The following is a 20,501-nucleotide window of genomic DNA, read 5'->3' on the forward strand; positions in this document are numbered from 1 at the left end:
CTTGGGATCTGAAGCTCCCTGGTGCCACCATATTTCCTGTCCTACACTGGAAGCACATGTAACGAGGATAAGTGACAACTCATGCAGGAAGCTGGTCAGAGGAGATGGCCCCTATGATGCCCAGGTTTGGGTGGGCAAAGGGGCTGAAAGGAGCCAATGCTGTGTGGGTGGGAAGGGAGAGAGGGTCTGAGAGACACTCTGTTGACCAAGGGAAAAACAAGGAAACCTAACCAGGTCATTTCTGCTTCTACCATTTCCTCTCCCAAAGCCACACAGGCAAGCAGATATATAAAAGAAAGGCAAGGCCAACTTGTATCCTGTGAGGAAGGGAGCAGAAAGCTCTGGATGGGGCCTTCCAAAGTACCCCCTGCACATGCCAGTAAGGCTGTCTTAAGATTCCCCCATTAGTGTCACCAAACATAGATGAAAATCCTACAGTGCAAGGGTCAACAGGGAATTTGGAGATCATCCAATCCAACACTCTCATTTTATAGGAAGAGGAACTGAGGCTCAGGGCTGGGCTTACACCAGGTCCTAGCCTTCCAGCCCTCGGCCCTTTCTGCCACATCAGGTTGCCAGCAGGGGACCTGTACCCTTAAAGTGGGTTAAGCCATCCTGTGTGGTAGCAGACATGGTATTCTCTGGGTCAACCCGGAAACAGGGATCCACACGCTGACCGTGGTACTGGCATGCAATGCCACCAGTAGGGACAGGGGCCTCGAAGGAAGGGGACCCAGGATCCTCTGTGGCTGGAGGGTCAGAGGCCTTTGCAGCACTGCCTGCGGAGAGCTAAAAGGTGAATGAGTGGGACGCCTGGGTGGCTCAGTTGGTTAAGCGTCTGCCTTCGGCTCAGATCACGATCCCAGCGTCCTGGGATCGAGTCCCACATCGGGCTCCTTGCTTGGCAGGGAGCCTGCTTCTCCCTCTGCCTCTGCCTGCCATTCTGTCTGCCTGTGCTCTCTCTCTCTGATTTAAAAAAAAAAAAAAATCTTTAAAAGGTGAATGAGTGCCTCCCCTGCAGACTCATGTCCCCCAACACTCCTCCGGCCCACACCTGACCTCAGGGATGACCCCTTTGGTGATCACTGGCCACAGGAAGCTCTGGATGGACTCGGAGCTGCTGTGCCCAGCAGAGTGCTCCCTGGGCACACAAGTGACCCATGGGGCAGAGGGCCCTAAAGTCCGGCCGGCACTCATCTCTATGCCCATGATAAAGTACATCCCATCCGGCACCTCTTGTCCTGCTCCCCACATCAGGGGGAACCGCTCCTGAGTGGTCCCTCCTAGGCCCTGGAGTGAGCTCCGACTCTCATCCCATTCCACAGAGGGGAAATCAAGGCCTGGGGAGCGGCCAGTCGTCCACTGCTTTCTTGCATCTCTCAACCCCCTTCATCCATACCACCGGAAACCTAAGGGCCTCCCGGCAGACACATAGGGAGAGGGATAGGTCACAGGAAGAGACAAGGGAAGGGTTGTTCAGTCTTACTGCCTTCTGTCCTGTTGCCCGATTTCCTGCAGGGCCTCCTGTCTGCTCTGTAAGGCAGAAGGAACTAGAGAGCTTGTCTCTTCCCATCTACCCAAGACCATTTCCTACCTCAGGTTGGAAATAGGGTGCTGAGTGACTCAGTGGGTTAAGCCTCTGTCTTCAGCCCAGGTCATGATCTCAGGGTCCTGAGATCGAGCCCCCTATCGGGCTCTCTGCTCAGCAGGGAGCCTGCTTCCCCTCTCTCTGCCTGCCTCTCTGCCTACTTGTGATCTCTCTGTCAAATAAATAAAATCTTAAAAAAAAAAGTTAGAAATAGTCTTCAGTTTAATTGTGAAATCAAAAAGAAAGGAGAATGTGGCCCTCTGTTGCCCTTCTCCCCGAAAAAATAAACTCTAGGCATAATTCTAAGTGCCTCTGTCTAATATTTATAACCCTTCAAAAGAGCCCCCTTGACCCCTCTCTGGACATCTACCATCCCAGCTGCCCTTGCTCAGACAGTCCCTTCCTCCTGACACGCCCTCCTGATGCCCTTCATGCTGATTCTTCCTCCTATTTAGAAGTGTCTCCATAGAACGGGTTGCCTGGCTGGCTTAGTCCGTAGAGCATGTGACTCGGAGCCCTGAGTGCAAGTCCCATGTTGGCTGTAGAGCTTACTTAGACTCTTAATCTCACAAAACAAACTGAGGGTTGCTGGGAGAAGGGAGGTTGGGAGAAGGGGGTGGGATTATGGACATTGGGGAGGGTATGTGCTTTGGTGAGTGCTGTGAAGTGTGTAAACCTGGTGATTCACAGACCTGTACCCCTGGGGATAAAAATATATGTTTATATAAAATTTAAAAAAAAATTAAAAATAAAATAAAAAAAAAGTCTAGGTAAGGGTCCTGTCTCCCCAGCAATCAGGCCATAAGTCCTGGAAGGAAGGAATACTATCTCCCCACCAATGTCTGTGTCTGACACCAGAGGGACCAGGAAGAGATCTGAGGAGTCCACCACCCCCTCCTCTCTCAGCAGCACATACGGGGAATCCCAGAGGCTTAGAAAGAGCTTCCTTTTGGAATAGAGGGCCTGGCTGGAAGTGATGGCATCCTGGGGGGAAGTGAGCCAATTCACGGGGGTCCTCTCGGGACCCTGGACTCCCTATACTGAGTGGCTGGAGAGTATGGGCAACCACGGACCCCGGGAATCATGGGGTCAGGCCTCACTCTGCTGAAAGATCAAGTTAGTGGTTTCCCAGCTTCTGTGCTTTGGGGGCTACATGGGCCCTTCCTGTCCCAGATTCTCACTTTTCCTCCCTCCTAGCAACTTCTTCCTGGTGGTCAGAAAACAACGTGCCCCAGGACCTTGCCCCATGACAATGGGTTCATGCCTCCCAGATGAAACCAGCATCAAAGCAGGGTGAGGCTTCATCTGCTGGTGGGGGGATTTACCTGCATTTTTACTCTCTGGAGACCACTAGTTGGGCACTACTCCAAGTGTAGACCCTTAGCCAGCAGCATCAGTGCAGAGAGGGAACTTGTTAGAAATGCAGATTCCCAGCCCTGTCCCCACTGAATCTGAAGTTTGGGGGTAGGGAAAGAACCAAGAATCTGTTTTGGCCACCCCTGCAGGTGATTTTGATATATACTCATGTGTGACCCACAGATAACTTTCAAATAACCTCCTGAGTGGGAGTCATGAGTTCTATTAGCACCTTCCCCAACGACCCATTTATTTCCTTCATAACTTGGGGCGCAGTTGGTGGTTAGACAGTCTTTTGTTTGGCTGGTTAGTTATTGGCATCTCTACCCATTAGACTGTAAGTTTCATAAAGTTAGGAACTTCCTATGGGCCTGGGCCTGGCCCAGAGTAAGAATTCAATAGATATTGTTGAAAATACATACAGGGTTCCCCTCGCTGGCTCAGTTGTTAAGTATCTGCCTTTGGCTCAGGTCATGATCCCAGGGTCCTAGGGTGGAGATCTGCATCCAGCTCCCTGCTCAGTGGGAGGCCTGCTTCTCCCTCTCCCACTCCCCCTGCTTATGTTCCCTCTCTCGCTGTGTCTGTCAAATAAATAAATGAAATCTTAAAAAAAAAAAAAAAAAGAAAATACATACAGATGTACATACATACATACATACATACATACAAGTACTGGGGATGCAGAAACTCTTGCCTCTGGGATGAATGTGACATATGACCTTGAACTAGTGTCCTTCCGGTTCCAGCCTCTGGAGCTCCTTCTGTACAGTGCAGGGGTGAGCCCAGCTGATCCTGGAGGCCTGCTCCTGCTCTCTGCCATTTTAGCAGGGACTTGGTGTCATGCCTCCTTAGTCCAGACAGCCCGTACCAGCTCCCTCATGTCATCTCCTCCCCACCAACCCCAAGCCTTTGTGGTTTCTGCTGCTTCCTCTTGGCCTTTTAAGACTCTAAGGGATGATCTCAATCTGCCTCTTCACCTGAGTCTCAACCCCTTTACACCCTAAAACAACCCCTCCCCTCAGCCACAGTGGGAGTCCCCCTCCCCTTCCTGCCCCCTCAGGTACCATTACTGTTGTCCCATCTGTCTCTCCCCACCCCCAACCCCAGCCAGGACAGTTTCCAACAGCTCTCTCCCTGCCCCTCGAGATCCTGTTAAATCTGCCTTCTGGAAGCTTTCCCGCCCGCCCGTAAAAGTCTTGGTTCACAGATTGCTAAAAAGCTTTTATGTCACAGTCAGACTCAAAAGCAAGAAGGGAAGTCTTTGGGAGCCAGAAACAGGAGAGGACGCCTAGAAAAATTGGTGGCCGATGGTTTAAACAGGACGTGCTGGGACAGAGAGTTGACAGGTGTTCGAGGACTCTGAACTTTTCGGATTCCCCAACAACCAAAGAGAGATGAATAAAATAATACAAAATTTTAAGAGACTTTTGAAAGGCAACTTGCAGTGTGCTAGCCAGGATCGGATCCTGGGACAGAAAGGCAATATCAGTGGGAAAAGTCTGGAGTCTGGTTCCTAGCAATGCACCAGCATTAATCTTTCCGTTATGACAAAGCGACCATGACTAGGAATGACTGTGGGGTCTTTTGAAAAATACTTTATTTTCCACGATGGGCCTGCGTTCCCTTTGTCTTTAGTTTTCGTGCTTTAAGAAATACTGAGGACACACATACTCCTTACCCATGATTCCTTATCCACAACAACAGAAGCAAACCACCTCTGAAAACTATTCTCCTTAAGCTCGTCAGTCAAAACAGCCATTTGGACAAGAGGCCATTTACTGTATTTACCTCGCTTCCTGCGAATATTCACATGTGGAGAACTATCAGAGTGCTGGACTATTGGGGTGCTACCCCCATCCCACAGGGGCATCCAGCAATATCCCCAGTGCGCATGCGTGCTGTCCCACCTTTCCAAAATCTGCAAAATTCTGAATGTGGAAATTCACACGGCCCTCATGGATAGGGACAGGTGTGTGGCTCTGTGTACCAAATCCCCTGTCCTACCCCTGAGCCTAAGAATGAAATATTACTAAAACTGTCCACACCTCCCTATGTACCCCTCTATAACTCGAGATTTCGATTATTAGGAAGATGTTGGAGAAATAGCCAGTCATAGCAGGGGTGGTGAGAAGAATTGGGGACAAGAGTTTGGAAGTTTCAGAGACGCCTCTGTGGGCCGGGGCCCCTTTTTCCCCACCTTCCCCCATACCCATCTCACCTCTTCAAAAGTAAGACACCAAGAGTCACCTGCTTGGGTGTGGGGGGAGGAATTATACCATCACGGAAGAACTGCCCATACCTAGTCCTGACAAGCAACCTTGGGCGGCCTACAGCAGGAGTGGACAGTGACTTGGGGCTGGTTGGTGGGGAAACCAAGGAAAAGCTGTGGGAGACATAAAAGGTTCCATGGCCAGGACAGGGCCCCGTGAGACTAGCTGTGGTACTTCCCCTGGAGATGGGAAGAATGAAACTGACAGCTCTGGTCACTTGTGCAGGGCTGGGAAAAGAAGAAGCTGCCTAAGACCGGAGCTAGGGCCCCATGGCTTGAATCCAAGGCCCCACTCCATCACTAATTTGCCAGTGATGACCTTTGCCCTCTTTGGCCCTTGGCTTTCCTGTTGGTGGTAGTGAAGCAATCTTTTTCCCTGCCTGCCTCTCAGGGTGTGTGTGAGAAGGATGCCTTTGCTTAGCCTTCCGTGCCTCATCTTCTGGAAAATACGGATAATAATAGTAGCTAACTCACAGGGTTGTTGCGAGGGAAAATGAGATAATCCACATATAGAGCTCAGAACAGGACCTGCTGTCTGGGGACCTTCCAAGAGAGTCTGTTGCTTTTAGTCAAGAACATTCCTGGAACACGGACTCAGCTTCAGCCCTGGGTGAGAAGGTGGGCTGCAGCAGAGAGCCAAATGGACATGGTCTCTACCTTCAGGAAGCCCAACATTCATCAGATAACCCCAGAACTAAACGGAAAATGGCACCTGAGCAGTATTTTATTGGAGAAATGCAACAGGCTGTGGTTTGAGGACCCTCAAGAGGGAATCTGACCTACGTGTGTCTGTGGTAGGGGCATTCCCTGAGGATGAGGAGGGATCAGATGGGGGAAGGGAGATAGAAAGCATTCAGGACAGAGGCAACAGCAAGTGCAAAGGCCCTGTGGAGGGAGCATGGCTAATGCGGGTGATGGAACTGGGGATGAGACCTGAGGTGGCCTGGGCAGGGCCCCAGGACCTCCAGTTTGTGGACTGCTGGGCTGGGCTCCAGGACACCTCTCCTCAAAAATCAATTGAACCAATGGCTACCTTACAACCAAAGGTTTTATTTAATACATAGCTGAGCTCAGAAGAAAGAAAGGGATAGTCCCAGGGACTGGAGATGCAAAGAACTGATTGCTAAAACCATACATAAAGTATCCCAGAGAGATAAGGATGAGGATGTGGGTTCGAACCACACTGGCCTGGGGTTTTAACACCTTTAGAGGGAAAGAGGGAAGATGAGAAGGTGGGATGAAGACGTCTCCTATCTGTGAAAAGGAAAGTGAATGAGGCAGCCATGGGGAACATTGGAGTGGGGCTGGGTGTGGATATAAATGGAAAACTCTAGCTCATGCACATGAAGTGATAAAGAATGTATTTATACAGCCAGCATGCTGGGGGACTTCCTGAGCTGAGGAAGGAGCCCAGAAAAACATCCAGACTAATGAATAATGTAAACTCCGGGGTTCCTGGCGGGAGTCGGCACAAAACCGTCCTCTAAGGAAATGTAGGCAATTCAGAGAGCAGTCTGTCCATGGGACAACCAAATTCCAGGAAAGATGAGCTTGTAAGGAAAATGAAACTGAAACTGAAACTCAAAAGCCATACAAGGAAACCATCTCCCACAAGAGAGAGCTGGCAAAACACACCCAATTAGAGGATGAAATCTTCCAAGGATCTGACAGGATAGAACCACCTGGAAGAAAGCACAAAGGAACTAATTTTTCACTGATTAGGGAAATAAAGCCATAATGAAACCACAGGACTCCAGGGGTTAAAAAAAAAGAGAGAGAAGAAGAGGAGTTAGCTTGGAAAATGAACTCAATAGAATTTCCAGAAATAAAAAATTATTGATATTAAAATGAAAAGCTCCATGAATAAGTAAATGAATTAGACATAGGTATAAAAAGAATGGGAGCATTGAAAGAGGTAGGTACATGGGGCGCCTGGGTGGCTCACTGGATTAAAACCTCTGCCTTCGGCTTGGGTTGTGGTCCCTGGGTCCTGGGATAAAGCCCCGCATTGGGCTCTCTGCTCAGTGGGGAGCCTGCTTCCCACCTACTCCCCAACTCGCCTGCCTCTCTGCCTACCTGTGATCTCTGTCTGTCAAATAAATAAATAAAATCTTTTAAAAAAAAGAAAGAAAGAAAGAAAGAGGTAGCTATGGAAATGATCCAGAACTTAGTATAGAGCTCATAACACTGTGGAAAGCAACTAAGTATGCCGAGCAGCTAAGACATGTAAGGTGGAATGAGAGGGTCCAACATAAGTCTAATGGAAATTAAGGAAGTTACGAATGGATAAGACAGGGGCACCTGGGTGGCTCAGTGGGTTGAGCCTCTGCCTTCGGCTCAGGTCATGATCTCAGGGTCCTAGGATCGAGCCCCACATCAGGCTCTTTGCTCAGTGGGGAGCCTGCTCCCCACCCCCGCCTGCCTACTTGTGATCTCTGTCAAATAAATAAATAAAATCTATTTTTAAAAAAAGAGTGGATAAGACAGGGGAGTGGCAGTAATGGGAAAGACAGTGACTGAGAATTTTCCAGAGCAAATGGAACATGATCCAGAACTGAACAATTATGCTAGGTCCAAAACAACTAGGTTGAGAGGTAGACTGAGGTCAGATAACGCAGGAACCTGGAGCCCATGTCAGATGATTTTTCCTGTGTCCTAAGACTCTCTTTATCCTTGATGAGTTTTTGGCAGGCCAGTGAGTGGTCAGTTTTGCTTCTTGAGGCTGCTCTACTCTTGTGGGTGAGAGATTGCAGGCGATTTCAGGGTGCAGGAAGCTGTAGATCTAGTCTCCATGAAAGAGCATGGTAGCCTGGCCTAGGGTGGAGATGGAGACAGAGGACTCAGTGATGGGCCTGAGGGAGAAGAGCAGGTCAAGGGCAAGCCTAGGATTCTGAGCTGCATACCTGGAAGAAGAGAGACGTGCCTGAGCTGAATGCACAGGCTGGAAGGGGGCGGTCTGCGGTTCAGAAGGGAAGAACCATCCTCTGTTAGAACAGGAGAATAGCGGGAAATGAGTGAGCCGGTGGTATGGGGAACAGGAAGATGAGGGAGAGTCGTTGGCCACACTGCCCAGCAATCTGGGAAGTAGGGGCAAGGCTATCTGTGTGGAAAGAGCTAGAAGATAGACAGGAGGGGGCAGTTGGAACTTTCAGGATGGTAGGGAAGAGGAAAGACGTCATTATTGTGGATAGGGAAGTAGGTTGACCAGAAAGCTGAGGGAGGCAGGGCTTAGGCAGAAAGGGCAAAGTTCTGTTGAAAGTGGGGAGTCATGGATTCTTAGTGGAATCTCACATTGGGAAGTGGAGTATGGACACCACTGGCCCTGGCAGAGCAGGCAGGGCCCACGACCTCCAAAGAGCCTATGACCTTCAGGGAGTTGACCAAAGGTCAATTTTGGAACTACGAGTAACTGAAAGGCACATCCTCTTGCTGGGGGCCCTCTAAGCCTGGGGGGGGGGGGGAATTTCAGCCCCTCCTTCCCCCTAGGCCATATGGCCCACGTAATACCCATCCAGACATGGGGCATATCTTTGGGGACATCATGGTTGGGCTCAGACCCAGCTCTGGAACTTACTAACAGTTTCCGGGCTTGTAAATGATAAGCATAAAAATGTTTTGTTCATAGGATTGTTAGGAGCACCGAATGGAACAACGCATATAGTATCCAGCTCAGGGCCTCCCACCCAGAAGGACTCAGTGGTAGCTGTTATAATGGCTGTCACTGCTGTTGGCTATGGGGGGGCTTCTGAGAAAAGAGCAGGATTGGGAGTGCAGGACATAAAACCCATGCAGCTGAGGGGTCAGGTCCTGGGTCTCTGGGGTGGGCACAAGGAGGCTGATGGAGTCTTGAAGAGGTCCCCGGGGAAGCAAAGACCAGATGGCAGACACTGGAGGCAGGGAGGCAGGAGGCCACCGGGACACATTCAGACTCCTGCACCTCTTGACGCACCCGGGCCTGCACCACCAGCCTGACTTCAGCCCATGGAACACAACACAAGGAATTAGCTCTCATGCACCAGGCATCTACTGGGTTCCAGTCACTGGATGCATTTCCCTCTCTGATCTTCACCACCCCCACGAGGTGCCTATTACTGTTGCACCCACTGAACACAGATGGAAATGGCTCAAAGAGCTTATGTGGCCTCCTTAGAACTGGGATTTGATCCTGAGTCTGTTCCAGCCCCATCTTGTATATTTTTTTAAAGACTTTATTTATTTATTTGACAGAGAGAGATCACAAGTAGGCAGAGAGGCAGGCAGAGAGAGAGGAGGAGGCAGAGAGGAAGCAGGCTCCCTGCCATGCAGAGAGCCTGATGCGGGGCTTGATCTCAGGACCCTGAGATCATGACCTGAGCCGAAGACAGAGGCTTTAACCCACTGAGCCACCCAGGCGCCCCCATCCTGTAATTTTTTTAAAAAAATTTTATTTATTATTTAACACACAGAGAGAGCACAAGTAGGGGGAGTGACAGGCAGAGGGAGGGGGCAGAAGCTGACTCCCTACTGAGCAGGGAGCCTGATGTGGGACTCAATCCCAGGATCCCAGGATCATGACCAGAGCCAAAGGCAGACACTTGACTGACTGAGCCACTCAGGCAACCCCTAAATCCTGCATTTTAAGCCACTGTGCTGCATTGTGCCCAGAAGCCCCGGTCCAGACATACTTGCTGTCTTCCCTCTCTGTCTGTTCCTTCTTGAGAGAGTGATACAAAGAATTCTCATGGTCCCCATTATCCAGCCGCACCTAATGTCAATCATAGCCAAACATGTATTAACTCTACTCTACCCATGTCTGTTTTGGATAACAGTTATATATTAATGAAATTTATTCTATGGCAATCTGGCTTTATTGAGTTGATGATTCATTAAGGATAATATTTCCTTGAACTTCTATAGGTACATTTGCCACCTGTGACCTTCTGTGACACAGGTCTAGGATGGCTTTATCCCCATTTTACAGAAGGGGAAACTGAAGACCAAGATCCCACAGGGAAGGAGGGGCTGGATTTAGGATACCCTCACTCTAAGCCCCAGTGGGCTGGTGCCTTTCTTGAGAAAGGTAAAGGGGCATTCCAGCATCACCAGCACCCCCTAGTGGCTGCAAGACGTTTACAGGGACTCCATCATCAGATTATCTGGGTAAAGCCGGATCCTCTTGTGGGGAGCTTAACTGCAGGGAAGCGGAGGAAATGGAGGAGGTCGGTTTTAGGACAGAGATAATGTTTCTGAACAGTGTCTTCCCCATCCTTTGGGGCTCAGACAAACACGCAGACATGGACCCAGCCTGAGCCAGCTGCTGTCTGTGTCCGAGTGACCTCCAAACTACCTGACTTCTTTGAGTTGCTTCCTCCTTTTTTGGTGAGCGGGGCGAGTGGTGGGATGTGACAGAGATAAACTGAGACACGATCTGTAAAGGGGTATCAGGCTTCTGGCCCCAGGAACCAAGTCAGGAGGGAAGGCCTGGGTTCTCTCTTTGGGCTGGGGCAAGTATCAGGCTACTCCCCACGACCCCAATGTCCAGTCTGTTCACACCCCAGGCCCGACTTACTTGAACAGACCACATTTGACTTGGTCAAGATTATGATTATCACGGCCTCTCACCCTTGATATCTGCATAGCCAGCTCACTGGAGGGCTGTTTGGGCTACCTGGATGGTCTCCTGGTTCACTAGGATGGAGGGCAGCGGTGAGGGGCTACAGGTTCAGGCCCAGGCCCCTACAGCCATTCCCACCTCAGCTTCTTCAAGATGAAATGTGGGACTGGGTTGCACGCTGGTGTAAGTCAGATGGCTATGTGCGGGGGACACAGAGAGGGTGACCCCTGACCTTGGCCAGAGATCCCAGTCCGAAGCTGGCTTCTTGATCCTAACCTACAGGAGTCCCGTGATCCCAGTCAAACGGAACCAGGCCATGCTAAGCCCAGCCTCACCAGCCCCTCCTGGGGTACCTCCTTCCCCCAAATACGAACAGAGTCTACAGTCCTGGGTCTCGACCCCTGGTATCCTCAATCAGAGGTCATTGCATTTAGCCCCCTATGCCCTTATTGTATTGAGCAAAAGGTTGAGGCCTAGCGAGGGAAGAGTGGCTGGCTGAAAGGGCCTCCCCAGCCAGGCTTGCCTGTCACCCCCAACCTGGGCGTTCAGGTCTTGGGACATTGACCCGCCCTCTCTCCAGCACTTCTGCCCTCCTTGGAGGTTCCCAAACCCTGTCCATGCACTGGCAGCCTGTTTCAGGAGGCAGGATGAAGGAACGTAACTTCAGATCCCCTGGCTGGCACCCTTGAAGTTTTCCTTCCTGTGACAGCTGCCTAGAATCAGAATTTTCTGGGTGTCTGGACCACTCCTGCACCTGGGCTCCTCTGTCCTTGCTTCCAGATGGCAGGGGAGCAAGTCTGAGGGAGTGCCTGCCATGGCCATGCTATATGCTGTATGCAGACCATCACAGTGGCCCCCAGGAGCCCTACAGACCAGTGAACACAGGACAGGAGAAGCCAGCACCCACCTTCACCTCACTGGTGTGTGTTGGGAGGTCTGGGGAGCCTGGGTCCAGGGGACAGGAGGCCCGGGGGACACACAGAGAGTGAAGGGCAGACCTGCCTCACATTCTAAGCTAGTAAAGGGAATCAGGCCGATAATGACCTTGGCTCCCTGTGCCAAGGTCTTGGCCTTTATGGCTGGTTGCCGCCCTGCCTGCTATAGGACTCCTTCCTTGAACACCTGTCCTTGCCCTTCCCTCCCCGACGGATCCTCACTGTGCCTGTCCCCGGACACATACCCCCATTTACTCAATGAGTATTTATTGAGCATCTACGCAATAAACAGTCAAGGGCAGGGACGCAGAGGCGGGAGAACAAGACGGCCGCTGGCTCTTCCTCTCACGGTCCTGTGTTCTAGTGGGAGATGCAGACGCTATCTCAGGCTTCTGCTGGTGTGGTCTCGTCATTATGGCCAGAGCCAGAAGGCCGTGTGAATATTTGCTGAGTAATAGTAGCGGCTGTTCCCTAGCTCTCTTATGGGTCTGCTAGATCGTGAGCAACTTGAGCCAGAATCAGCCAGCCCATCCACACACAGTAGGTGTGTGGCACACAGTAGGCCCACAAATGTTCACTGAATGGAGTAGGAAACAGCAGGTGCTCTGCCGAGCTCTTCACATGCCTTGTTCTGTCCTCACACTCTGTAAGCAGTCACCATCTGTTGTCTCCAACCCCCAGGTAGGACTCTGAGCTCAGAGAGGTGTAGCGAGCTTTTCTAGATGACACAGCTGGTGGCCTTTAAAGCCAGGATTTACACACAAGGCCCAGACCCATATCTGGGACAGAGAGGGCAAGCACTGGGAGTCAGGGAGGGGACCTAGCCGCCCCCTAACTCGCTCACTGTGTCACCACGGATTAGTCACTGGCTCTCTCTGAGTCTCAGTTCTCTCATCTGTAAAATGGGAAAGTGTCGATTGCTGTCCTTTGCATTCAAGGAGATTAAGGGGGTGGACCCCATAGCGTCCTAGACACAGGCTTTCGCTTGATTTGCTCTCAGTACCTCTGGGGCAGTACCTGAGTTGCTGGAAGGATGGGCTGCCTCTGGGCGGAGTCGGGTGTCTGGGAGAAAAAATAGGTGACCCCTGTGGCTTTTGAACTTGAGTCACATGAATGTGTTATTTTTAAAAACAATATAACATACAGGGGCGCCTGGGTGGCCCGTGGGTTAAAGCCTCTGACTTTGGATCAGGTCATGAAACCGGGGTCCAGGGATCAAGCCCTGCATCAGGCTCTCTGCTCAGCAGGGAGCCTGCTTCTCCTTCTCACTCTGCCTGCCTCTGCCTACTTGTGATCTCTGTCAAATAAATAAGAAAACATTACAACATAATTTTACCCACAGCTGGAGTCAAGAATTCCCCTTGGCCAAAGACCAAATGGTCAGTTCCTCTTCCTCAGAGCTCCTGTGCAGGAAGCCAGGGCTGTAAGGAGGTGGCCCGATGCTGTCCCCAGAGGCAGAACCTCTTGGGGAGGTCCCACACCAGCCCCATGCTGTGCTCCCGTTCACAGTGGGGTGGGCCTCACTGATTCCCAAGGCACAGCCCACTTGGCCCATTCCCTCCCCACCCCACCCCAGGCACGCAGTCCTCCGGGGTTCATACCCAGCCATTGGCGAGGCTCCCCTCAGCTAACCTGGTGTGTGCCCACTGGCCTCGCCGGGGCAGGGGTTGGAGGGCACTGGTTTGGCCACACCTCTCAATATCCCCATCTGGCTGGGGGAGCCTTATTAATGGGCTCCATTTCCTAAGAATTGGTGAGGGCAGGGATGAGGGCTCCTGGGCAGGCTGTGGTCCTCGTGGCTACAGTTTCTGTTCCTGAGGCCTTGCAGGGCAGCGACTGTGGGTGCCCCTGGCTGCGGTACTGGTGGTCAGTGGCCGTGCCTGCCAAGGAGAGGGAGCTCTGTCCCTCCGCCCGTGGAGCGGGTGCCAGGGGCCTGGCCCAGGAGCAGGAGAGGTCATGGGATTGAGATTAAAAAGCAAAACCAAACGAAACCCAGAAATGCCTCTCCCTGCATCTTAGACTTTTAAAATGTCATTGTCGCCACCATAACCAACATCATCACGTCAGCTATATTTTTGGGCCATAGGCTTTTTGCATGATCTCATTTGACCCTTTTTCTTCCTTTTTTTGGTTGCAGTAAAATACCCATACCTTAAGATTTATTATTTTAAAGTGTTCCGTTCAGCAACATTCAGTACATTGGCAACGTGGGATAATCCTCATATTCCAGAACATTTGCCTCATACCCATGAGGCATGCTTCCTTCCGCCCTCCCACCCCCACTGACCCTGCCACCATAGATCTGCTTTCTCTTTCTATGGTTTTGCCTACTCTGGACATTCGGCTTACATGGAATCCTATAATACAATGACTTTTGTGCCTAGCTTTTCCCAGGTCGCATGATGCTTTCTTGGTTCCTGTCATGGCAGGCATCCTGGGCCTGCTTCCGTTATGTGGCTGGACGGCACCCCACCGTATGGCTAGACCACGTTGTGTTCGGCTCTCGTCCTTCATGGACTCTTGGTTCATTTCCCATCTCGTTCGCTCTGCGAACCCACCCCACCAAGGTCCTCGATCGCTCCTGCTTCACCGGTTACAAAATGAAGCAGAGAGAAGTTAACGTGCTCCAGGGCACATGAGGATATAAAATCAGCATTCGAACTCAGAGTTGGGCTTTGGGGCTGGTAGGCCAGCCAGTGGGCCACGCTGTCCCTTTGTTCCTTGATGTCCAGAATCTGAGAAACATGCAGAGACCAAGGACACTCAGAGGATGGCAGCTCCCGTGCCCCTCACCCTGGTGTGGCTCCTGGGGAAGGGGCACCCCGGGGCAGGGAGGGGCCCGCGGTCACCTGACCTGCCCTTTCCACTTCGTCATGCTAACCTACAGAACCAGGTCTCCCCATGGAGGGGATGCAAAGCCTGTGTTGATCTTTTTTTAACAGACTTTACTTTTTAACTTAATTTTCTATAAAGATTTTATTTATTTATTTGAGAGAGAGTGAGTGAGTGAGCAAGAAAGAGCCCAAGCCAGGAGGAGAGCCAGAGGGACAAGCAGACTCTCTGCTGAGCAGGGAACCCAAGTGGGACTTGATCCCGGGACCCCAGGATCATGACCTGAGCCAAAGGCAGATGCTCAACCAACTGAGGACCCCCAGGCATCCCTAGACTTTACTGTTGCAGAACAGTTTTAGATTTAATGCAAAATTAAGCAACAGTATAGAGAGTTCCCCTATGGCACCTGCTTGCCCCTCATATTATCACCTTGCATTATTAGTAAGATAACTTTGTTACAATTAATGATACAATGAATTATGAACTAAAGCCATAGCTGTCCAGGTGTCCTTAGCTTTCAGCTCGTGTCCTTTTCCTGTTCCAGGGTCCCATCCCGAATATCATATGGCATTTGCTTGTCATATCTTATTAGGCACCTGTGGACAGTTACAGTTCCTCGGACACTCCTTTTGAAGATCTTGACGGTTTGGGGGAGCACTGGCCAGGTATATGACAGGATGTCCATCTGCTGGGACCTGTCTGCTGGTCTCCTCATGAGGAAGGGGTTGTCAGGACATCACCAGCTAGGGTGTCCTTTCCTCCCTTTGAGGGGTGTGTTTGATGGACAGGACTTGTGCCCTGGCTGCTGACCTTGACCCTAACCACCTGGCCGAGGCACTTTCTAGTACACGTGGAAAGTGCATTTCTCTACCGTAAAGTGACTCTCGTACTTTCTATACTATACAAGGTGAAGAAAGTCACTAAGACAGTTCCCCTCCTTTAGGGCAGAGCATCTGCCTACTTTATTTGGAATTCTTCCACATGGGAAGAGTTCTCTCTTCTCCCTCATTCACTAATTTAGTCAATCACTTATTTACATCTGTGTGGACTCACGGGTACTTATTTCATACTTTGGGTTGTAATCCAACACTACTTTATTTTTGGTTGTTGTTGCTAAAATGGCTCCGTCTTTGGCCACGGGGATCTCTTTCAGTTGGCATCTGGGTCCCTCTGACACACTGCCATCCACACGGTGGGTTTTTAAAATATTAATTAAATCATTTTTAAAATTCCAAAATAACTAACTGGAACTGAAACTCTGTCCCCACGAAACACCAACTCCCCATTCTAATAAGGGTTTCCCACTGACTTTGCCATATTAGTCAACTACACGATAATAAGAACTTGCTAACAAATTCCCTTCCTGAGAGTCAGTGTTGACCATGAAGAGGGGAAGGCGTATGTAGGCTTTAGGCTGGTGATGCTGAGGCAAGAGCGAGGACTGACTTCATCATTTGCCCCAGTGTGGGGGACTCTGTGACCGAGGATTTGGGGTGCAGGACCTATACCCCAGCATGGATTGGAAGCAGCTGTGGCCCAGCCCCTTCACTCTCATGCAAAGAGTCCCAGCCTGGGAGATAGGGGATGGTTGGAATGGCCCCTCCCAGGGACAGAGCTGGTGGCCTCTAGGTTCAAAAGAGAGGCCGGACAAAGGGTCAGCGAGCTGGGGCAGGAAGGCCTTACCTCGGCTGCAAGGAGGGACCTTCCCCTTCCCTAGAAGGACATGAGGAGCCCGTGGCCTCCTATTAGCAACCAAGGACCAAGAGAGGGGCTGAAATTCTTGCTGCTGGTCAATGCATGCTTGTAGACACAGACCTGGCCACTGTCACAGCTCCACTCCAGTGGAGGGGTCTCAGGCTCGGAGCACATCATACTCCCAGAGGCAGCTTCACGGAGTCGACAGGGACCCCGATCAACTCGTGGGAGTCAACTGTTAAATTTTTAGGAGTTTTCCAAGCCAGTTATTAAACACAGCAACTATTAGAAATTAAATGCTATAAATGATATTATAAACAAATTTAATTCAAAATATCACTTCCAAATTCCTTTACTACTGAGGATGTCCTTGGGGTTATTGACATCCAGTATGTGTGGAGCTGAAATCACTACATAACGCTGGGCTACTGTGCCTCTCTTGCCAACTTGGCATTTGGTGACATCATGGTGGGACCTTGAAATTGTCAGTGGTGGGAGTACTTATACCACAGAAACCGGCAAAGGCTACATTCCAGGCTTTCTGTTCTGCACTCCCACCACCTCCCCAAACTGATTCTTCAGCTTCTGTCGACCCAACACTCACTAGGAACCTGAAATCTAGTCAACTGGCTCTACCACCCAGCCCGTGGCTTCGTCCACTTCTATCATGCCTCTCTTCCCAGGTCCAGTGACACTTCTTCCAGAAAGCCTCCCCTGATTTCTTAGCCTGAACTCCCTAAATTCTTTCCCACCTCTTCTGTCCTCACATACTATTTCAGCCTGGCTCTTTTTCCCCTCCCTACAAACTTTTTTCTTTGCTTATATAGTTTTCTTTATTATAAGTCACGCTCATTACGGGAAATAATTCAGAAAAGTAAAGGAAAACTTGACAGTACCCATGATCCCATCTCCCTCTCCAGTGACAACTGCTGTTTACACCTCGGTCTGTGTCCCTTCAAACACTTTACCTTATATCTAGGTGATTATTATTTATTTTTTAAATGAGATCATATTATACAACTTCTTTTATAACTGCCTTTTTTACTTGCCATCTTACTTACAGCCTCTTCTTGATCTCTATAAAAATAGGGCACCTGGGGGGCTCAGTGAGTTAAAGCCTTTGCCTTCGGCTCAGGTCATGATCCCGGGGTCCTGGGATCGAGCCCCACATCAGGCTCTCTGCTCAGCGGGGAGCCTGCTTCCTCCTCTCTGCCTGCTTGTGATCTCTGTCAAATAAACAAAATCTTTTTTTAAAAATCTCTATAAAAATAAGTACAATTATACAATTTGTTTAAAAATTTGCACAGTGTTCAGGGTACCTGGGTGGCTCAGTCGGTAAAGCTTCTGACTCTTGATTTCTGCTCAGGTTATAATCTCAGGGTCATGGGTCCGAGCCCCGAGTCAGCCTCCATGCTCATCAGGGAATCTGCCCGAGACTCTCTTTCTCCTTCTGCTCCCCCTCCCCTGCTCATGCGTGCACCCTTTATTTCTCTCTCTCTCAAAAAAAAGATTTTTTTTTTGTAGTAAGTAATGTTCTACTTAGCAGCTGTAATATGATTAATTGAACCACACGGGACTGTATTGTGTCAGCTAATCTTCACGTATGGCCTGAATTATGTCCTGTCCTGGGTTTAAATTGCTGGAAGGAAGTCTTGCTGGGTAAGGATCACGTCTGTCTTCTCATTCCCCCTCACTATTTTTCTGTGGCTGCGTGGATACACACACACACATTTCTTTTTACCAAAACAGGTTCCTATTACCCACTATTCTGTATCCTGCCGCTCAAAAATGATCTCCTTATGATCCTTATGATGGCGATTATGGTGATGGTTTGCTAACATCTGGGGTCTGGATTAGCTTCCTAAATAACAAATTACCACTAACTCGATGGCTTAAAACAACAAGAATGCATCTGCTCACCGTCTGGAGGCCAGCGGTCCGAAATCAGCAGCCCGGTGTGTGCGGGGCTGCTCTCCCCACCCAGGTTGCAGGGTCATCCCGTTCCTCGCCTCTTCCAGCTTCTGGTGGCTGCCAGAACTCCCTGGCTTGTGGCCACGCCTCTCCCATCTCTGCCTCCCTGTCCACATGGCTGTCTCCTCTCCTGTCCGTGTGCCAAACCTCCCTCTGCTTCTCCTGGATGACATGTAGAAGCCACTGGCTAATCCAGGATAATCTCCTTGTCTCAAGTCACGAGCTTAATCACATCTGCAAAAAAAGAAAAAAATTTCTTGCCTTATACAATCACATTCACAGGTTCGAGGGATCAGGACAGGCCTATCTGGGGGGTGGGCGGGCATCACCCAGCTGACCAGTGTCACCGGGGGAGAGAAGCCTATTATAGGCGCCCCCTTCCATGAAGCAGGTAAGGACCACGGCCCCAGGTTGGGGCCGGGGCAAGAATGGGGAAGTAATGTCACCCCCCACGATGCAGGGGACTGCCTGGTTCCTTGCGTCTGGTCACAGGTAGGGCACACGTCAGGCAGAGAGCAGGCTGCCGTGTCTGGGGGTCTCTGAAGATAAGGAAGGGTTTCTTGTTCAATAGTGCTGCTGTCTCCAGGCTGGTTTGGGGTAGTGCAGGTGGTGGCCCTGGACATGGGCACATCTGAATGGGAAGGCCATAGGCTCTGGCTGCCCCTCTGAGACCCACCTCGGAGCCTCAGAGGGGCCAAGGGGTTCAGCAGTATTCTGACCAGACTTAGTACTGAGAAGAGTGGAGACGGACAGCTACCGAGCACCCCTGAAAGAGACCGAGAGACAGAGCCCAAGCTGCGGAAGAACCAGAGGGCCAGATGCCAGAACCCCAGGATTCGGGGCCAGTTGGGTCCCTTCTCCCAGGTCCCCATCAGACCACCCTAGTTTGCCGACAAGTTCCAACCCACCCTGCAAGCAACATTCCACTTACTGAGTCCTAGGCCTTCCGGAAACCCTCAGCCAGGGCAAGGGGAGGTGGAGAGGGGCAGAGAGAGGCTTCACATGGCCTCCAGGGCCAGGATCAGAGCAGACGCAGCCTGCAGCGCAGAGGCAGCGAGGATCCAGAGGCTGAGTTGGGGAGGAAGCCAGAGAAGGCCCCTGCCCGGCCCTCTGCTGCCCCCTGGTGGCTGGTGACCACCCAGCCTCAGGCTTCCCGCCCAACCAGTCCCACGGGGTAGAGCCGAGGGCAGCGGAGGGGGGCGTGTCACTTCACAACGCACACCTGAGGCCCCCATACCCACGCACCTTCCCCAGATAAAGCAACGCACGTGCAGACACGCCCACCCGCGTGCACACACGGGCCGCCTACGTGGCAACCCCAGCTGCATCTACCTCTAAGACGCACCTGCTCACACTTGTCCACGCCCCCCCGCCCCCCGAGCCCCCAGAATGCAAAGAAATGCGCCGCTCCTTGTGTCTTTTTGAAAAAACATTTTCATGGGCCCTATGTTCACAAAATTTTTGGTGTTGAGTGTTTCCTGAACCTTGATCATTCAAGAACTACAGTCAGAAACCCTATCTTCTGCCTTCCCCTAATCCTGCCTTGTCATCAGCAATCTCCATGATCCCCTGGACGGCTTTGCTCCACTTTCTTGCTCTGACTCTGGATTTGCGATTTCTTGGCAGACTTTAGTGGAGCTCCTCCTTTACCCTTGTACTTCATTCGCACTTAGGCATGGACACATTCAATGTGCATCAGAGAATTTGCCCCCATGCCTAGGCCACTGGGACTGCAGTGAGCAAACCTACTCTTGGATGTCACTGAATCAGAGACAGCCTCCCCTGACCCACTCCCCAGGTCCTCACGCCACTGAAATCCCGCCACTTACCGGCCTCCCAACTTCCTTCCTGCAAGCCTACCTGGCCCCCTCTCCGGAACGGGAGTCTTTTATAAGACACAAAGCAAAGCCTTCCCTGGAGCCTCTCCCAAAGGCATTTGGTCTGAAGCACAGCCAGAGAGGCACCCTCTTCTGAGTAACACAGCTGTCCCAGAAGCAGGCTCCCATTGGCCAAGGCACCCCAGGACGAGGCTCTGGACCCATCATCTTCAGGCAAGGACCCTGTATCAGTCAGGGTTCTACCAGAGAAACAGAACCTGTAGAAGATGAGCTCATTGTTTGTTTACTCCATGGGGTGGACTTAACGTGATTGAAGAGGCTGGCCAGGCAAGTGTCAAGTTGTGGGGCAGGCCGGTAGGTTGGAGACTGCAAAAACATCTTTGTAGGCTGTGGGCTGGACTGCTTCTTCCTCAGGGAAACCTCG

The 20,501-nt window shown here is 51.0% G+C and overlaps 1 protein-coding gene across 1 annotated transcript in view; it reads right to left on the reverse strand.

The window, feature by feature from the left end:
• The window catches only part of LOC309853896 (protein NLRC5-like), a 94,899-nt gene extending 75,573 nt beyond the window's left edge, over positions 1-19,326 (reverse strand). The window contains exons 1-2 of the mRNA XM_082712497.1: positions 19,171-19,326; positions 18,189-18,473 (exon numbers count right to left, since the gene is read on the reverse strand). The gene's annotated coding sequence lies outside the window, so the exon portion shown is untranslated. The remainder of the gene's footprint in view (positions 1-18,188; positions 18,474-19,170) is intronic.
• Positions 19,327-20,501: the final 1,175 nt, after the last annotated feature.

The sequence above is a fragment of the Mustela nivalis genome (assembly GCF_964662115.1).
Source record: "Mustela nivalis genome assembly, chromosome: 18".
In the NCBI taxonomy this organism is placed as follows: domain Eukaryota; kingdom Metazoa; phylum Chordata; class Mammalia; order Carnivora; family Mustelidae; genus Mustela; species Mustela nivalis.